This window comes from Aedes albopictus, chromosome 2 (assembly GCF_035046485.1).
Source record: "Aedes albopictus strain Foshan chromosome 2, AalbF5, whole genome shotgun sequence".
Lineage (NCBI taxonomy): Eukaryota > Metazoa > Arthropoda > Insecta > Diptera > Culicidae > Aedes > Aedes albopictus.
In genome coordinates, this window is record NC_085137.1 from 28638146 (window position 1) to 28660142 (window position 21997).

Here is a 21997-nt window from a genome sequence, read left to right on the forward strand (position 1 = left end):
CATCCACAAGAAAGGCGACAAGTTAATGTGTGAGAACTTTCGAGCGATCACCATTTTGAATGCCGCCTACAAAGTGCTATCCCAGATCATCTTCCGTCGTCTTTCACCTAAAGTAAATGAGTTTGTGGGAAGTTACCAAGCTGGTTTCATCGACGGCCGGTCGACAACGGACCAGATCCTCACCGTACGGCAAATCCTCCAGAAATGCCGTGAAAACCAGGTCCCAACGCAACACCTGTTCATCGACTTCAAGGCGGCATATGACAGTATCGAACGCACAGACCTATGGAAAATTATGGACGAGAACAGCTTTCCCGGGAAGCTGACTAGACTGATAAGAGCAACGATGGACGGTGTGACGAACAGCGTAAGGATTTCGGGTGAACTATCCAGTTCATTCGAATCTCGACGGTGACTACGACAAGGTGATGGACTCTCATGCCTACTATTTAACATCGCTCTGGAAGGTGTTATGCGACGAGCCGGGCTCAACAGCCGGGGTACGATCTTTACGAAATCCGGCCAATTTGTCTGTTTTGCGGATGACATGGATATTATTGCTAGAACATTTGAAACGGTGGCAGAACTGTACACCCACCTGAAACGTGAAGCAGCAAAGATCGGACTGGTGGTGAATGCGGCTAAGACAAAGTACATGATGGTAGGTTGGACTGAGCGAGACAGGACAAACCTTGGCAGCGATGTTACGATAGACGGGGATATTTTCGAGGTAGTAGAAGAATTCGTCTACCTCGGCTCCTTGCTAACGGCTGACAATAACGTGAGCCGTGAAATACGAAGGCGCATCATCAGTGGAAGTCGTGCCTACTACGGGCTCCAGAAGAAACTGCAGTCAAAAAAGATTCACCCCCGCACCAAATGTACCATGTACAAGACGCTAATAAGACCGGTGTTTCTCTACGGACACGAGACATGGAGGACCGGACCTGCAAGCACTCGGAGTTTTCAAGCGACGCGTGCTAAGGACGATCTTCGGCGGTGTGCAGGAGAACGGTGTGTGGCGGAGAAGAATGAACCACGAGCTCGCTGCACTTTACGGCGAACCCAGCATCCAGAAAGTGGCCAAAGCCGGAAGGATACGGTGGGCAGGGCATGTTGCAAGAACGCCGGACAACAACCCTGCAAAGCTGGTGTTTGCATCTGATCCGGTTGGCACAAGAAGGCGTGGAGCGCAGAGAGCATGATGGGCGGACCAGGTGGAGCGTGACTTGGCGAGCATCGGGCGCGACCGAGGATGAAGAGCTGCAGCTGCAAAAGTTGTTAACTCATCACAATGACATCCGTCATGCACTATGTCTTCTGTATTATTTTGATAGCAAAATTGCGACATTCGCACATCGAAAACAAACACCGATGAACCGAATGATGCCAAACTGAATCGATTATGAAAGACAGCTGCCCGGATTTTTTTTTTCTTTTTGCTGTCCCGGAGAAGCATTTCGCGTATCATTTCAGTTGCCATCCACTTTCATTTAATTTGGCATTATTGTTAGAGCGCTTTTTCTCCGCCATAACCAGCAGTTTGCAATAAAACAAAAACACAATCAAACGACGCTGGAATGAGGCGCCGAAGAAAGGCGAAGAAACTATAGTTTTATAACCAACTGGTGTCGCAGTATTTGTTTTGGAAGACGTAAAAACTACTGAAAGAATGGCTGAGCCGAAGAGTAGCTCACCCGCAGGGAACACAAAACCTAGCGGTTGTTGCTCAGCTGCTAGTGGTCGATCGAATGGCCATGGTTTGTTTTTAAACATAAATTGCACATGTCCCCTTTGGGGGGCTTATGAGAGCTTTGTTCTATCCCTGCGAACTTGGAAATGGAAGTTTTTAATCGATTTTCACTGGTTGACCTAAAATTAAACTGCATTTCATGATTAGTTACAAGGTCCTGGTACCCTTACTAAGGCGGACTTTGAACATGATTTGATAATTTTACTAAACGTTTCAAGAATAATTGTTCTCAAGAGATATAGCCAACAGTTTCGTACTTACAACTATCAAACTGGCACAATAAGCACAGCTATTACTTTCCAAGTATTGCTCCCGTATCAACAAAAACCGCCAACTCTGCACGTGTCTGATATCAACAACACTTAAACTGCCAGTGGAAATACTCGGAAATGCTTTCTTGGTGGTTCGGTTCTGCCACGGCTGTGTAGGAAGTTATGAATTGAATATATTTGCCAGCCAATTTGCATGCCACCACATACTTATGTACTACTAGTCAGTTCTCCATATACCTACCTACAGACAGACGTGCTAAAAAGGGCGGCAAAACCTTGTTGAGACCGTGCTAGGTATCTACGCGTCGGGTGAATAGCAACCACCGACGAGACCGACTCACTAGGACTAGGTAATGCATTGACACTCTGCGAAGCGAAGTAAAGCGAAGAGATTTGAATTCCATAATGCTAGCCATAACGAGTGGTAATCACTTTATTAACCCTTTTTAATGCACCATCTCGGAGAGGGTAGATACCTTTTCGGCGGCCACTATGGTAAAGGTGCATATTCGCTCCGCGTTGAAAATTTTCGGGTTCAAAATGTAGAACTTATAAACTTTCAATCGATACCGATCTGGTTTTGTTGCTGCTGTTCTTTATTGTGCAGTGATTGTAAAGAGTTAAATCTTGCCTAGTTTGGGTAGTGGCTATGGTTAGGACAGCTCAGATTAATCTTCTGTGTAAAAGAACAGCAACGTTCAATTTCTGCAGACTTATGCAAAATGGTACAGCTCAAGTGATTTTAATCCAACCTTACTTTCGTAAGGGGAATTTCTATCACCTTGTGAACCTGGTGTTTGCTGTTTTCAGCAAAAATGAAATGGCAAACTCGCGTGTCATGCCTCGAGCATGTGGCTTGTCAACAACGCAATCTTTGCTATACTCATCTCTGAACTAACCACCAGATATGCGTGTACTATCGAATCCTGAACCATACCGAGAATCGAACCCAGACACCTTCAGCTTGTTGGACCCACAAACATTCGTCTTTATTTATCCAATCAATTCGCCGAGATTCACAGTCTCACCCAACCAGTAGTCAATTGATTTGTTTTTGCGTCGCGCAGTTCCATCTACTCAATCGCTCGACTCGACTCGCCGCGCCGTCGTCAGTCCAATTAGCATCGATTATCTAATTGCGCGTGTTCAAAGTCACTCGTGCCCATGTGTGTCGGCGAACAATACGCATTGACTTGCGATACGAGCCATGTATTGTGTTCGAAAGAACTATTCATTCGGATAAGGGGCATCATCCGTCAGAATAAATGACTCAAAATGTGCAGTAATACCTAACAATAACCGAAGTTTAGTTTGGAATATCGAGGTGCCTGTCCCGTAGATTCTGACGTGACGACGTCCACGTTCCGAGTGATTCATGGTTTTCGCAATTGCAAACAATTTTACGTTGGGTCCGGCCATTACTGACCGCAGTGGTCGTAGTCATCGACGACGACGGAAAGCTTATTGACTTTGAGCGAGTGACACAGATGGGCACGTTTCAGTTAACCATCCGTGCTTTTTCTTCCAACCAGTCCAGTAGTGTGTCTACACCGTCTACACAGCTATAACGTGTGCACGACGATGATGGCTGGCTCATTCATCATGCAAAAGCGTTCGGATTGAGTGAAAACAAATCCCCGATTGCTTGCGGTGGTGCGAACGACGACAGTGATATGCGGTTGAACTACACGACACCTTTCAACCGAGCCTTCTGCGCTCTGACTGCTGGATCTGGGATGACGTATGTTTGCATGACTGCGAACAAAAGGGCAACATATTTTCTCATACATATACTTAGGTATATAGGTATAACAACAGCCCAGGAAACGAACCAAAAGCTCTTTGCTCCTCTTGGGACGCCAGACACCAAAATCAGAACAAAGAGACATCGACACCAGCAACGACACCTTGAAGGTGTGTGAAAATGTGGACGGAATAGTTCACCTAATACCGGGTGGGAATAGAAATGGTGTTACTAATTCACCCCATGTATAATAATCTTAGACCAGTCTCATAATCCACTCATTAAGGAGTGTATCGGAAATTAACTTAACTATATATGTTCAAAACATCCTAAAAAATAATTTATTCAAGTTATAAATAATTTTATTTTTGGAGGTACTATATAAATCCTTAGAAAAAGGAATGGCACTTTTGCTTTTGTAAAAATAATTATTTTACATGGACATCAATCTCAAAGTTTAAACGCATGATCTTGAAATTTTGGACACCTCTTAAAAATTTGAAATTGCGGAAAAGATGGAAATTTTTTTGATTTTTTAAAATATTTTAGCGCAAATATATATTTTCCCAGATTGCTCATAATATAGGTAAAAAATTATTTTCAAGAAAAAATTCGACTCCATTTTAGCGCAACTCTTAAAAATGAAAAAAGGTCATTTTTCAGGGAACCCATTTTTTGATGCTCATTCAAAGCACGATTACGCAAATAAAAAATACATCCAATTGATAATTCAATTTTTCTTAATTGGAAATGTTTTTAGACTTAACGACGAGGTAGCTTTAGTAGAGAACGGAATTGTATAACCTTTGAAGATATTTGAAACAGACTGTCAAAGTTCGACAAAAAATTAGTGTTTTTTTAGGAAAGGCCATTTTTTAAATGTTGAGGGTTTTTCGATCATAAATATTTTTTTTTTAAGTTGGTGTTCGGTGATATGTTATGTGTACATAACTGCTAACAATAATTAATATTTTTTGGATTTTTCGTCGTACAAGTTTTATTCGCTACACGTTATTGAAATGCTGAAATTTTTAAAAAAAACAACAATTTGTCCAAAACTTTAATTTGTGAGATGTATTCATTCTACAATATTTTCAATAATGCTAAACATTTTTCAATTTTTTTCAGGCTGTTCTAAACTTGACTGTATTGTGAAGATTTGATAGAAGAACCGAAATGATAAGACCAAACATGCTTCGAGATAGAGCATCCTGAATGTTTATAGTTAATTTCCGATACACTCCTTAGTGTGAATCGAAAAAAAAACCAGAAGAGCTTTGTTGGAAATGTCTATCCTTTTCCTTTCCTTTTTTGTTTAACGTTCTATTCGGAAAAGCCCCTGCTTCTTACCCTGCAACCGAAGACCAACAACCTACTGTTTCCGAAATCTCAAAAACTGTTAAAGATTAGGATAAGTCACGAACTGATTTGACGGCAAACACTTTCTGCGCGAACAACGGACACGAACTGGAACTTAGAACATACTAACCATAGTCCAGCAGTGCACAGCAGTGCTGGACCAGCACGGTAAATGTCGTATGGCGTATGATGTTTAAAACCCTTAGGTCAAACTTGGGAACACACTTTGGTATCAAGTCTTTGCTCGAGTATTCTGCTGGTCTACAAGGCGAACCTGCTCCTCGTCACCGTGGAGTTGGTGTCCTGCTCAGCGCTCACGCCTACGCTCCACCCATGAAGAAAGGATAATTGTGGCCAGATTCTGAACCCCTGTTTGAAACCTTACCATGATCCAATGTTACGGATACCGATGTTACCGAAGGTAAAGAAAACATTTGAAGCCTAACCAACTGAATGCTACACCGAAAAACTTATAATCAGAAGGTACAGCATGTTGTTATTGGACAAATTGAGAGATAAACCTGAGAAAAAAATCCCGTTCTGCATGGATTCGAACCCACGACTCCGTATTCGCTATACCGAATCATTAACCAATTAGGCCACAGAACAGGTAATGATTCTGTGGAATAGAAAGCCAAGCTGAATCCGAGTCCACACTTCCTGAGGCCTGAACTGAATGCTGCTACGGATGAGATTCTAAAAGGCTAAATCAAGATGGGTTACTTCAACGCGAAAGTTGATTCCGACAACTCGAGCCACGAGCACGTCAGGGGACGCCATGGTCTCGGAGAAATAAGAGAAAACGAAGAGCTGTGTTCACAGTTTCGTGGCAACGGCGACCAAACTAAATTGACCACATCTGCATCAGCCGAAAATAGAAACGAAACTCTCTTGATGTGCGGAACAAACGTAGCACCGTGTCTAGTGTGCAGATTTGGGGGTTTTTAAACTCAAAACTGTCCATTTTGGAAAAAACGGGCTTCAGGCGGTCGAAAATCGCCGACTGTCCAACCCACAGCCCAACGCGTGAATAAGCTTCCAGTAGAAGTTGGACTGGTGGGAGCCAGTTCCAGAGGAGGTCGACGAAATGGATTCCTAGGAAGCCTAGACTATTTCCATTTCTCAGTTGGGAAATCGACCGTATCACAATGGTCGGAAAAAGATAAAGTTCGGCCAAAACTCTTTTTATCAGTGTGTGGATTTTTATCGCGAACCACTGAATGGTTCATGCTCAGCAAGTGATACATTCGTGAATGTAACATTTCGTGAACCAACATGCTCGGGAACGCTCCTCGAAATTCTGTTCATTCTCTTGTCCGGTTTGATACGAGAGCGCAATCAAGAGAGAGGATGCTCGATGACGCTAATGAAAGCGATGCATTCGATAAGAATATTTTATTGCCATAATTCTTTTTTTATTGTGACTACACAACCTCCTACGTCATGAATACAGTTGAATTAAATAATAGTTCACGTTTTTAAAGCGAAAACGCATTAAATACTGATGAAAATAACGATTATTCACAGTTGCCCCAAGCCAACGATGAGAGATCATCGGTAAGTGTTACACTTAGCGATGCCCGCTCATAGCCGCAGCTTGTCTATATCGGAGTATCTTCTTTGTGTTCCTTCGTGAACCATGCGACTCGACGAGAGAACATACACCGCTTGGTAATTGAAACAGAACCAACAGAAGGGAAGAAAAACTGCCGAGTGGTTCACTGATCACTTTTTCGTCCAAACACTGCTTTTTATGTGTTTAATCGAAGTTATAGGTTGTCTAGATATGTTATATAGTATTTTTAGTGTACCCCTTTTTAGGTATTCAAAAATTACGTAACTTCAACAATTTCAAAAACGGTAAAAATCAGCAAACCCCACATTTTTTGCGATTTTTGTTAGAAAATCAATTTGAATTTAATTAAATGATCATCTTTCGATCAAATCCAATCAAGTTTGTTCAAAACGTGTGAAAAATGTGGGAATATAAATTTTATTTCAGTGAAAAATGGAAAAATAACGTAAAACATATGAAAAAACATGTCTTTTTTAAATAGCTCTAAATTGAAAAACTGCAATTTCTGCAAAAAATTTAAACGTTTTTATACAGCCCTAAGCATGATGTTTAAGATGTACTATTCGAAATTGCGGCGACACGTGACGACACGAACTGTTTTTTAACTTTAAAAATTACCAAAATTCCTAAGGTACAATATATGAAAATTTGAAAAGTTTTGTGACATATTAATTTTTCACCATACGTGGATAACATAAAACATATATTCCATTCTCAAAATATTATTATTTTACTTTTTTCGAATAATTCATTTTTCAATTTTATGACTTAGGCCACTTTGGCAGTGAAAATGTCAATGAAATACAAAAGCATGTATGCTTTTAATTAAGAATCATAAAACTACAATACATTATCTTCGTTATAAGGCGAAAAAAAGATTAAAAATATCAATTCCGTTTTTTGAGAGTTTTGGCCGCCCCTTTGTATGGAGCCCGACCAATGTGCGTATGCAACAATTGTTAAGATCTATGGCATAAAGCTATGTTCATTTAGAATCCGGAATGACAAAATCACGTATATCTTAGGGAAGGAATAACAAACATAAAAGGTGAAGCCCTCAAAACAAAGGTTATTTATTGTACTTTCATGGAAAAATATCATTGAAATTATTTATTTTTATTTTTCACACATTTTCTCACTTTTTCAGTGTTGACCTCTCTAAAAATCTGCAAAACGGTGGTAAATTTTAGCAACAACCCCTTCCGCACGTTTGTTAAACAATCAGGTCATCTATGCAGTGTCCTGAGTGCCTTGACTAGTCTGACTGGGATTCCGAAGAAAAATTGCCAAACTTTTTTTTATTGCGAAATGAGGGGCAATTCAGTGAATTGAGAAAACGCGAAATTTGAGTGTTTTTTTTTTTTCGTTGATAAACACTACCCATCTGTGACGATACCACTGAACGTCTCCGGCTGTCATGGCAGCTCATCAAAATAGGTAAAACCTCTACATATCCCTTGTGTGCGTTTTTGAAAAGCAGCACGCGATTCTTGAGGCTGTCATCCTTGTATGAATTGGTTCTCATCATCTTGTTGCGAAAAAACCATGCCCAGAGTTCGAACTTCTTGCCAAATCTTCAAATTCAAAGCAGATTTATCAATGAACCCAAGCTTTTTTCTTCCGATGACACTTCCTTATGCCATGGTTAACAACATCTGTGCACATAACACATAATGAATGGTTTTGACAATATTAACCTTTTTCGCGACTGTCGTACCTGACCACGCTAAATTTTCAACGTGTTTGTGCAAGATTTTTTTCCTCCTCTTGTCTTCAATCTGAAATAACTTTTCACTCGTTGCAAGAAAATCGATGAAATTTTCACCATTTAAAGAGTATTAGTGTATGATCAGAGTGTTGCAAAAGAATGATGATTATGTTCATTGAGAGCGCCACTAGAAAAGTTGACATGATTCCGGATTCTAAGTGAACATAGCTTTACCCAGCGCAATCTATGCCTAGTAGGGTGTCCCAAAATAGAAAAAGTGTCAAAAAGTTAACTTGCTCACTCCCTGAATGATAGATTACGGTTTTAGCAACAATAGTTCCATACATGAAAACTCAATCAAAAAATATTTAAAGGTTGCACGCATCGATTTTATGAAAAATGGACGGTTTTTGGTATTTTTACCAAAAAAATGCTAATATGAGTTGAAAAATAAAAGAAATAAAAGTCATCAATCAAAGTAAATCATAGTTCTGGGTCCCGCAAACAAAGTTTGGAGGGATTTTAGGTCGACAAAGCTGATTTTATATATTTGGCAAATGTTCAAATATCAAGAAATCGCGATTTTTTTCACCAAATTTTTCAAAAATGCTCAATTTATAAGGATTTTGAAATTTTCCCTGTGATCCGCGATTCCCTTATTTTATAGCAAATTTTATGTAGATTATTTCGGCTGAAACAGTTTTGAGCTATCTCTTTCATGAGCTGAGATATCGGTATGATAATGATAACACAATCAATGAAAAAATCGTGTTTTCTTAAGTTAATCGATCTTGTTCATTAGTTTCCATGGCTACCATGCAATTAAAACAACACACGACAAATGTTTCTAAGACCCTTATCTATCATTCAGGGGGTGAGCAAGTTAACTTTTTGATACTTTTTCTATTTTGGGACACCCTAATGCCTAGTTACGAAGCAGTTCTGGAACTTCGTCAGATCTAAGCGGAACGATGACGGACTTCCTACTTCAAAGCACTTTAGGGAGCTACAAGTAAATACTCGATTACTAAATAATACGATCTTTTTGCCATTCAGTTAAAAGCGACCTTCAGCAGTTCCACCGCGTCATCTGCACAAGTTGAGATAGCCACTCGTGACACTCCGCGTGATGTGGTGGACTTCAGCACGTTTCGGATTGATACAGAAGATGTTTCAAATGCGATTTGTAAACTGAAATTTTCGTACTCTGCTGGCCCCGATTGTATCCCGTCAGTATTATTTAAATGTTGCTGTTCAGCGATTTTCAAATCGTTGGCAAGGCTCTTCAACCTCTCGTTCCAATGTCAGCAGTTTTCATTAAACTGGAAACAATCATTCCTGTTTCCAATTCACAAAAAAGGAAACAAACGTGAGGTCAGCAATTACCGCGAAAACCTCCCTATCAGCCTGCTCCAATGTGTTCGAAATCATAGTAAATGATGCACTTTTTACCTGTTGCCAGCATTATATTTCAAATGATCAACATGGATTCTTCCCGTGACAATCCGTCACCACCAATCTGTCTCAGTTTACTTCAACGTGTTTGCAAGCAATGGATGCCGGAAAGTAGGTAGATGCTATTTCCACCCCATATTTCTGTGTCGTGTAGTTCAGATCTCATCTGACCGGCCGATTCAGTCAAAAGCCAATTACGTTTGATTATTCGCTAACGAATTGGTGCGTTCGATACTGGAGTTTTCCGTCGTTGTTAGGTGCTCGTTCCGGAAAACCAGAACGCATTGAGTTCGTCCATTTTACCCTGCGGAATCTTTCTTGACGCGAGGATCAACGTTTGATTCTTTATGTCGGCCAATATGTCGACCGCCGTCAGCTTCTTAGGATTGACACTTTAGAAACGAGACGTCATACCGCACAGGTCATGCGCATTGCAAAGACCCTGAAGGGTAGCATGGATTCATCGGCCTATCTCAGATTAAAGTGTACGCTACTGCATGAACGCTTTGAAGATGGGACATTTTGCGGCTGGATCGGCGAAACAGTTGTTACGGACAATACAACTCCATACGATTCATGTCAACTACTTTCAACGAAGTTCATGCTGCCGACTGCTCAACAATGCGATTAGGTCCTTTGATTTTAATATTTCCAAGACAAGTTTTAAACATAGATTAAGAATATTAGGGCTGCAAAATAGTGAGTCGAAAAGGAGAGCGTCCAACATTAGCTCTGGTCCAAACAAGTTCCTACCTCATGCTTCCACGGTGATGACAAAAACCGCCAGCTAACATTTGTGAGCTTAGCTGGTAGTGCAGCCTGGGCACTGTTTTCCTTCTGACTTCAGCTAGATTGAGGAAGTACGACCCGAGCGTCTGTTCACCAAGGAGGTGCGGCTCAAACAGCGACTGTTCTGACATCCAGCGACTGAGTATGAAATGCTCCTCCACTGGAAGCAATACCTAAGGCGGCAGCCCCACCACGGAGGATAGGGGACCTTAGGCCAACAACCTACTGTCTTCGAAACCCAAAAAACCGTTACTGAAACCGAAAATGAAATACTAAGAACTGATTCAACGGCAACGAATTTTAGCGCGAAACAACGGACAAGAATTGGAACTTGGAATGCTGGGCTAGGGTTAACCAGCAGGGTAAACTGGCACAACTAGCTAATGAGGCATGCCATATGAAGCTTGATATTCTAGGACTGAGCGTGTAACCAACGGGTTCCAATTTTTCTAACTAGGCCCAAACTAAAAAAAAATAAAAAGAAATTGTTTTGTTTTTTTTTTTCATTTCCTTTTTACAACCCTTTTCTCGATGGAGTCCCATGGTCGATTATCTAGCGTCAGCGAGTGTTGTCGCAATCAGGCTGAGCAACCAGAGCCAGGGACTAGAGTTGTAGCCCGCCATCTGGTTTAGGGTGCTTAGCTTATTTCTGGCTAGAAAATCGGTCATGGAAGTGAGAGTGATCAAAATTAAATGTAATTGAATTAAACTGTACGGGCAAACTATAACAAAAATTGAATTGTATAATTGAATTGAATTAACTAACCTACACAGCAAAAATTAAAAGGTTGCCATAAAAGAGGGCGTTGTATGCCCTATGTAAAATAAACTTTTAGTTTCTGCTCAAATTTAGCTAGCAATTTCACTAATCCAAAGCGCCAGCATCACTCTCAAAAATAATAAAAAAGCTAGGGTAGAATTAATAACCGTCAATACAAACTTCATTGCTGAATTCGTATGAGGAGCTTTTGCATACCAACGAAACTTGGCGTCCACGGGTAGATGGATGCATTGGAACGTGGAGTGCGTTTTTGGGCGATTCTGTGCGTTCTGGACCAGAGAGGGAGAGTTCCGGTGGATAGAAGGAGAGCCAGGGATATATAAGAAGGTGGAGCCAGGTGGTTCGGCCTCTTTTACCAAATACGACACTAGTGTGACGGGAACGCGGTTAAACTTGAGTGCGGTTTCGATTAACCAAAAAACGTTACATTCGGGCGATTTTCGGGAGTGCAGTGAAAGTCTGGATTTTTGTGAGAGTGTTGAAGGTCTGGAAGTTTACCCTATAGTGTGTCCATTGGACAAAAAAGCGCGGCTATTAGGACCGGTCCACCAGGTGTCGCCTCGCTAGAGGTCCTATAGCTAGTCGCATGCCCGAATCAAAGTGAGAATAGGGACTTCCTCTCATAGACCCCACTCTAGTCAGTACACCCTGTAAAGAATCTAGTGTCCGCTCAAGTTCGCTTCGATCGTACGTCACCAAACGATCCCGCTTCTCGTCGATCGATCATCCGATGTGGATGACGATACCTTGTCGATCACGTCATCACGATCGATGAAGATTACGTACACCAGGAAGACACCGGGAACGAATCCACCACCACGACAAACTATTCCCCGACCACGTCCACCACCACGAAGGAAGCCGACCCCACTCTCCTCCACCACCCGCCCACGCACGCCCTGTCCGGTAGTTGACCGGCGCTCAAGCCCGAGGACCCTTACCACCACCACCAGCGACCGGCGAGTCGCTCATCAAGGTATGTGAGAACCCCTTTTCGTCATCGCTGTCTGACCGAAGCCTCAGTCAGTCCGCAACTTCTGCTCAACAAGGCGCCCACCCGACCGACGGCCGCACCATGCTAGCCAACGATATTGTAATTTTGTGTAACCCATGCATGTTTTCTTTTATGATTGGAATTTGCTAAAAATTTCAACGAATAATGAACTCAAACTTCGTATGAAACTGTTTTATTCATATGAGAGCATATTGTGAGGTCTATTTAGAAAAAGGTAAGTGCCCATTTATCGTTCTAACCCTGAGTTTGCCCTGAGAGTAGTTTCTAGCCGGGAATTGCATTGCTCGAGTAAAGTGAGGTTTGAAGGATAGTTACAAGCGAAGTCCGTTGGCCGAGCTTTAGAGAGCACAGATTGCCGTCGGGTCAAATTCTGCTATACTCTGGAATACGAGATGAACACGCTCCTCACCACCGTGAAGTTGGTTTCCTGCTAAGCGCTCACGCTCACGCTGCGCTCAAAAAGTGGGAACTTATTAATGAGAGGATAATTGTAGCCAGATTCAGAACACGGATTCGAAACCTTACCATGATCCAATGTTACGTGCCAAACCGATGCTGCCGAATTGTAAGATAAAGAGAACATTGACAGTCAACTGAATGCTGTCGTGGACAAGATTCCGAAAGGTGACATCAAGATCCTCATGGGCAACTTCAACGCGAAGGTTGGTTTCGACAACTCGGACTATGAGCTCGTCATGGGACGCCATGATCTCGGAGAAATGAGCGAAAACGGAGAGCCGTTTGCAGAGTTTTGTGGCAACAATAAAATGGTGATTGGGGAATCGCTCTTCCCTCATCGACCAGTGCACAAAGTGACATGGGTTTCCCGTGATGGCGTCACGGAAAATTAAATCGAACATATCTGCATCAGCCGAAAATGGAACGCCGACATTGCGTCCGACCATCATCTCCTAATCTGCAAGATCCGACTGCGCATTGCCAGGATCCAGCGACAGGAGGAGAAAACCGGGCGCCGGTTCAACATACGCCGACTAGAAGACGCTGTGGTGAAAAGGTCCTTCATCAAGGAGGTAGAGAACCGTGCTTCGAATATTCCAGAAGGTGAAAGCGTAGAAGATCAATGGAACGCCATCAAAAACGCCTTCATCGCCACCGACGAGAATAATTTTGGTGAGCTACGCACCCGAAGAAAGCAATGGATCACAGATGATACCTGCACTCTTAGAAAAAATCATGTAAATTTAAGTTTTCTTGGATGCACATAAAAGGAGCGGCCCGTTTGACACAAATTTACGTCTTCTATCACAAATAAAGTCGAGCTAGTAATCGCTAAAACCGAATCGACAGATGACTCATATAAAACTAAAATAATGAACTGGACTCGAACACTGGTCCGCTGATTGAGAGGCACGGACTACCTACTTGGTCAGATAGGTTTGTTGACATCTTGTGCAATCAACTCGAACTTACATGATGGATGTAAAATTCAGTCAAATTTTCCATTCAGTCATAAAATGCTTACGTACGTTGATGGCTTACGTCACGTGTAAATTCCTATTTTTTAAGAGTGTGGAGGAAGGTAAGAGGAGCGAAAGAACGCCAAAGCCGCGATATAGCGAGCGAAAACACGAGGAGCCAAAGCCGTAGCCCGTCAGCGCTATTCGGCTCTCGAGAAAGAAGTGAAACGCTCATGTAGACGGGACAAAAGAGCGTGGGCGGACTCCCTAACCCACGAAGGCGAGAAAGCCGCAAACACAGGCGACATCCGTCTCCTCCACGATGTCTCACGTCGCCTTAGTGGGACCAAGATGAATGCTACGATGCCCGTGAAAGACACGTTTGGACAGTTACTAACTGACCGACCCGGCTGATCTGGATGCTGGTTCGAGCACTTTGGAAACCTTTTTCAAGTGACGCCATCAACACCTCAGCATGATCCGCCAAGGGTTCGACGCATTACCCGTGTCAACACCGATGCTCCCTCAGTGCAGGAGATAGAAACAGCCATCCGTATCATAAAATCGAACAGGGGTCGATCGCATATCAGCTGAGATGCTCAAAGCTGACCCCGTTAGAATCCGTACAACTAATGCATCAATTATTCTGCAACATATGGGAAACCGCGACATTGCTGGCCGAGTGGATGCAAGGCGTCTTAGTAAAGGTACCCAAAAAGGGTGACCTGACTGTATGCGATAATTGGCGGGGCATCATGTTACTGTGTATCGTTCTCAAAGTCCTCTGCAAAGTGATCCTTAACCGGATACAGGAGAAGATTGACGCAACTCTCCGACGGCAGCAAGCAGGATTCCGTGCCGGACGAACTTGTGTGGACCATATTGTCACGCTTCTTATCATTCTGGAGCAAATCAATGATTTCCAAGAGTCTCTCTACCTGGTGTTCATTGATTACGAAAAAGCTTTCGACCGTCTCAATCACGGAAACATGTGGGAAGCCCTCAGGCGCAAGGGTGTCCCTGAGAAAATCATCGGCCTCATTGAAGCACAGTACAGAGCATTTTCTTGCGGTGTCTTGCCCGATTCAATTCGAGTCGTAGCTGGAGTGAGGCAAGGATTTATACTAGCACCGCTACTGTTCCTCATCGTAATCGACGAGATTGTGGTAGGTGCGATTGGTCGTGAACCGAATTGTGGGTTGCTGTGGCAGCCCATTACCATGGAGCACCTAAAAGACTTCGAATTAGCTGATGACGTTGCTCTCCTAGCTCAAAGGCGGTCTGATATGCAAAATAAGCTCGATGATCTTACCGATCGCTCTTCGGCGGCAGATCTTACCATCAACGTCAACAAGTCCAAATCGATGGATATAAACACAATCAACTCTTCCAGCTTCACGATAGCTAGGCAAGCAGTAGAGAATGTTAAAAGCTTCCAATATCTTAGTAGACAAATCGCGGCCGAGGCGGCACCTAAATCGACATAGGTGCACGGATCAAGAAGGTGAAGGGGTGACGAGTTTAAGAATTGTATGGAAAAACAACCAGACTAGTCGACGCACCAAAATCCGAAATTTCAACTCGAACGTGAAATCTGTGCTGCTGTACAATAGTGTTAACCCAGTGGCCACTGATACGGAGAACACTCCACGGCTGCAAGTCTTCATCAATATGTCTACGGTTTATAAATTCGTGCATGGTGACCTCACTATAGGATCTCCATTAGGGTGGTCCACACTTATATGAAAAACAAAAATTTCGAAAAATGCCAAGTCTTACCTCCTAAACCAGTTGTTTTGGACTCCCAGAAGCTACGTTCAAAATTTGATCAAAATCGGTTGAGCCTAAGAGGGCGCTCAAAACGCTTGAAGTTTGTATGGGTAAACTTGGCCAAATATATGCAGAAATTTTAAGTTTTCTTATTTTGCCGCTAGGTGGCGCTGTAATCGTTCAATTATCAAACCCTTTAGTATTATAGAGATAAGTGACATTTGATCACACGAACACCCCATACAAACTTCAAGCGTTTTTAGCGCCCCTTTAGGCTCAACCGATTTTGCTTAAATTTTGAACGTGGCTTCTGGCTCTGGGAGTCCAAAACAACTGATTTAGGAGGTAAGAATTGGCATTTTTCGAATTTTTTGTTTTTCATATAAGTGTGGGCCACCTTAATCTCCATCCTCGATGCCATTGATAGCGAAAGCTGCCGGGAGCGAAAGTGAGGGTTCGCTAGGTTGCTCTGGCAGTCTACGAAATGTTGTATTTTAACACATACACACACAAGAAAAATATAGAAACCTCAGAATGGCATTAGATTCTCCTAACCTATAGAATGCTTCGTCCAGACAGTTTCAGTGCATCGCATACCTTTGCTCAAGCAGCAAAAAAAACGAAACCTTTCTCCCGCCAGGTTTGAATCGAAAATTGAAATTGATGTCACAGAGAGGCCCCATTCGAGGTTGAAAGCCCCATTAGCATCGTCCGGGTACGATAGCAGGAAAGCCAATCGGAGTAGCAGCAGCGTAATCCTTTTATGTGGCCGGCACCGCACCGTGAGTCGGCAGGGATGTGACTGGTTTTATGGATCCATTTAGGATAAACCACATCAGCCGTAAACATGCTTCGAAGAACGGATTTGAGGTCGTTCACAGCAATCAACCAGCAATGCACTTTGCTTGGTCATTGAACCAGAACCAGGCAATCATCATCATCAGTTGAAACTTCGAATAATTAATCGACAGATTAAGCAAAACTCCTACAAAGGATTCATCTTCTTTCATTATCTTTGGCTTCGGGACATTTGGAATCCCTGACATTTCCGGATTTGGACGTGGGCTGAAGAGGAGAGATGAATGTGCGCAGCGGAAATCTATTATTTATGCCGACCGATCCTTTTGAACAGGAGCTCACTTCGTCTGGTAAAAATATGCGACTGTCGGACACGGACAGAGGAGCCATAATTCAATATTCAGTTTTGTACTCGAGCAGAATCCGCTCACTTTTCCAATTCATAGAAGGATATTCTGCGTACAGTGCCGCAATTTCATATTCGAACAGGCCAATGTTGATGATGATGAACCTGTTGTTGATGTTGAACCTTATGAAGGCTGATGTTTTCAAAATCTTGATCGAGCAGGAAACAAACAGATACGATGACAGATACGTATTTCGACCTCAACTACGAAACTCTTAGTGGAATTAAAAGGGACAGTACTTAACCCGATTATCTTTTTACTTCAACTTTCTTAAACAAAAATAAAAAACAAAACATACAGCAACTTAATATTGTATCGCATCAATATTGAAGATACAAATTTATGTGAATATGGCATATCCTATGAAGACATTGATCACATTATATTTAATTGTTCTCAGTTTATTGCACCGAGGAAAGTATTGTTTGAGAGCATTACACTGTTCGACAAAAAAAAACTTTTGCCGTGATCAGAGACCCCATTAGTAGGGCATAAAAGCGCATGGAAAATGTAGAAAAATGCCATTTTCAAATCTGTTGGAGCACCCCCAGAAACATTTGAAATACAATATCTTTGAAATGCAGTTTTGTGCACCGCTGAAATTTTCACAGATCTGAGAAGCAACTTTGATAAATAACTAGTCAAAATTTGTAACTATTACGACATTCCGTTTTATTGATACATATCCGCGAAGGCTTAACTCTAACTTATATAGTGAAAATCTTTTAGGTTTTTTTTTTAATCTAATCCCATAAAGCACGCCCATATTCATATCCATTTTAAAAAACTTCTATGCGTTAATGTCGTGCAGCGTCAGTCTTCCGGATACTTCGAACGCCTCGGATTATTGGATGGATTTCCGCTCCAGTAGGAGAAAACGTTTCTTTACAAGTTCTCCACTAGGTCACTAGATGTGACGTCCGTTTTCTAGTGTTAATGTATTTTTTAGTCTCTGACTGTATTTCAAACATCTGGTTTAACTAAGTATGATTCTTGAAAGCTATACGAGAAATTTTAGGATATGATTGCAAAGGATCCACAGTAAGAAAGTTAGATTAAATCTTTGAGGTCAGCATGAGTGTTTTAAGGAAAAACTTTTCCAAATAAATTTAATGTTCTAATTGCAGTTTTCAAAAACTTTTTCGTCGCTTATGAAAATGAACAAAGTTTATTGTAACATTTGACATCAAATGTTATTTTCAACATCATGTTTAAATACCAATAAACTGCTATTTTGAATGCGATGGATTAGGATCACAATTCAGGCAAAATACACTTCGTCCACTTAATTCAAGGAAGTATTTTGTTTTGATCGAATTTCGAGTCGAGCCCAAATTTAAATACCTATATATCGCATATGGATTAGAATGCTTTTCAATGTTTTCGAGTGTACCTGAGTAGTCGTTCCAGATTGCTTGACCTGGTTGATATCAAGCAACCATGTTCTTAAAAAATTAAATACGATGCGGAAAATATATTCAAATTCCAACGACCTCTGCATTGAAACAAATTTAGACTATTTGAACTAAATAAATTATATTCACTCGTCTTAGTGCTTCTGGATAGATAGTATTTAACACTATATTAACAAATAGGGTGTAGGACCATTTAGGCAGGAGCACCTATTTTGGGCACTTGCTGCTATAACTCAGTCAATTCCAAACCGATTGACTTGAATTGCTGCACATAGCCAGATACTATGCGTATCTGATCGTGTCTAAAAAATCAAGTCAATCGGTTCTAAATTGACTGAGTCATAGACACAAGTGCCCAAAATAGGGACCCTGCCCAAATAGTGCCAGACGCTATGCCGCTGGAACTTATAAAGCAATTTTACAACCGTGGAGGACATTATTGAGCATGAAATTAAGATTGGAAATATTTTACTACATGACAAATTCAATTAATTTTATAAAAGTGTCTTCAATGGAAATGCCCCAACATACACATTCTGTATTGTAAAACTAACTTAAATGTGATGAAAACAACAGTGCTTGTACGATTACTAATAGTAAGTGAAGAATGTTCTCATTTTTGGCTTGCATTTTTTTAAGTTTGTATTGTTTTGAACAGTCGTGAACAGTTGAACCATGTTTTCTGCGCAATGCCAGCTTCAATTCATAGTGAAATAGGTTTGTTTTATTCAAAAAAGTTATCAATTTTACCACCTTGGTATGGCTAGGAGGTTCTTCGAAACATTAAGTGAATATAGACAACCCACGAAAACACTGGAAAAGTTTTTTTTTTGTGCTGATCGCAAAATATAAATGTGGCTATGCAAGCATCACTCCTGTAGGGGTGAGTATGGCAGCATAATCGATCGCGTTCGCTATTGTCTCGAGTGAAAATCAAAACAATAGATTCGCGGGTGTTTAGTGTTCAGTATTGTGTTGTTCTTTGCTGAGTATTGTGTTGTTCTTTACAGAGAAGAACATTAATCAAGACATTTAGATGATCGGCAGTGAACCACAAAAACCCCACAACAATTGGTGAGATCTTTCCAATACTATATATTTACAAATAATTCTACTTCAGTATTTTTACTTTATAACTGCATATAAGTTGAAAATTCGCTATTTCCAACATCCTTTCATCAATTGGAAGATGCTTCAGTTCTGGGCTCTTTCTAAGTTGATGAAGGGATTTATAAATGCTTGCAAGGACTTGGCCAGGTGTGTGGAGCTGAGTGAATCTATGACATTGTAGATAGTAGCGACATCAGCAATGTCAATAGATATTAGAGTGGGTCAACGTTGTATGGAGAAACTTTAAATTTGATCGTATCAACCCGGAACAAAGCTTTTTCAACCTATGTTAGCGTCCAAAACAACTGTGCAAAATTTGGGAGCGATTGGTTACGTCCCCGTATTCCGCATTGCGAATGAAATTTGTATGGAAGTTAGTATGGGAAAACGTGCTTTTTTGCATTTTTCTCATAAATTGAATTTTTTCGTCTAAAACGATATAAACAATGACGTTAAAGTATAGCCTAGGATATGCCGAAAAACTTTGCCGAAGACCGCAAAGTGATCCGATGCTTGTGAAAAAAGTTATTCGCTTGGTAACTTAGGCCAAAAATTGAGATTTTATTATTGATGTTATTCCTTTACATGTTAAATGTTAAGCACCACTGGGCAATCTGTACGTTATAACTTTTTTCACAAGTGTCGGATCACTTTGCGGTCTTCGGCAAAGTTTTTCGACATATCCTAGGCTATACTTTAACGTCATTGTTTAGATCGTTTTAGACGAAAAATTTCAATTTATGAGAAAAATGCAAAAAAGCACGTTTTCCCATACTAAATTCCATACAAATTTCAATCACAAAGCGGAATACGGGGAAGCAACCAATCGCTCCCAAATTTTGCACTGTTGCTTTGGACGCTAAAATGAATCGAAAAAGCTTTGTTCCGAAAAATCGACTTTGTTGACCCAGTCTAATGGATATATTCAACTTTGCAACTCCATCCAAGATTGCAAGTATTCATGCTATGCTATGATATGCATCGCAAAATATAAATGTATTAGATTTTATTTTTATTTTTACACAGGCTTATCACGTTAGTAATTTGAAAAATCGACCGGATTTTCTTCTCGAAAATTTGAATTCAATTTAAAATTAGATCATAAGTGTAGTATTTCGAAGTCAAATTAAAGTAAAATAGTTATTTTGTTATGATTAGATAAGGATAGGGGCTTGCTTTTTGTGATTGTATTAAGAGAAAACTTCAAGGATTTGTATTATATAAGTCATATTTGATTCTTCCCGGATATGTATCGATGAAATGGAATGTCGTAATAGGCTGAAATTTTGACTAGTTATTTATCAAAGTTACTTCTCAGATCTGTAAAAATTTCAGCGGTGCACAAAATTGCATTTCAAAGATATTGTATTTCAAAAGTATTTATGATGATTTCTAAAGCTTGTGTCAAACCTTAAAAAATGAATAAAATTCAAACTCATCTCAAAAAGTTTCTAGGGGTGCTCCAACAGATTTGGAAATGGCATTTTTCTACATTTTCCATGCGCTTTCATGCCCTACTAATGGGATCTCTGATCACGGCAAAAGTTTTTTTTGTCGAACAGTGTTATCGCAGCAGGTTTTCCAATTCCTGTATCTATACGGGATGTTTTGGGCTCAAAAAATGAAACCATATTAAAACTTTTATTCAAATTGAGATTGCATTTTTTGTTTGATACGCTTTTTTTTTTGTATACTTTATTTTCAGCCATGAAGATTCGTTTCTCATGAACCCCTATCCCCTCCTCCCACAAGGATTTCTGGAGATTCGTTTCATGATTTGGCATGTTGTTCTCCTTCAAGATTGCGGCTCTGCAATGGCTTCTGCCGTGTGAGCCTTTAATTTTAAGTTATTATTATAATGTCATATGAAAAGATAAAGAGGTTTTGTGCCTCTTTGAGAAAGATTCCGTTTTTGTAATGTCAAAATCACTCAAAGGGATTTTTTCCCTCTTTCAAAATTTGAAGTTAAAATAAACAATAACAACTTAATACTTTGTTTTGAGTAGTATGAAATTGGAAGCAGTCTGTTGAACAGATGGAACAATTCCCTTTCTTGCTAATTACAAGAGTTTTGATATTCGTGCGTCCAATCAATATGAATGTTTGATAAAACATGTTGGTTCAATTGAGAAATTGTTGGCATTACATCGCAACTGAGATAGACACTATTTCTCAACTCTGTTGTCTACTACATACTATAGTATTGTTTAGAACTTTCCAAGTCATTTTCTCGAATAAGAGTATCTGTCCACATAAAAAGACGAGTCCCTGTTGTCGCAATTTGCATTTCTATTTGCAAGTTCTCTTCTTTGCATAAAAACAAAACCCACCTTCCGTGACACCGGGTTCTCGTGTGTTTGCTGTAGTAAAAACACTGTCCCCCAAATTGGAAGCGCGAAGATAAGATAACAATGAACCTCGCACTCTCTTCTTCACCTGACACACTGTTCCGATTCATGGTTGCACGTGAGGAGGAGGAGGCTCTCAAAGCCAAACAAAACGAGCTTAACAACAATTGTCCCGTTGTTTTCTAAGTTTAGCCTGCTGATGGCCCTGCAGGTACTGGTACGTGGTACTACACCAACAATGTGTTCAAAGAAGAAGTATGGTTAGCTGGCACGAAAACG

The 21997-nt window shown here is 40.8% G+C and overlaps 1 protein-coding gene across 9 annotated transcripts in view; it reads right to left on the bottom strand.

Moving 5' to 3' along the window:
- LOC109416800 (AP-1 complex subunit gamma-1) overlaps nucleotides 1-21997 on the bottom strand; it is a 93841-nt gene that overhangs the window by 56056 nt on the left and 15788 nt on the right. The window lies entirely within an intron of this gene.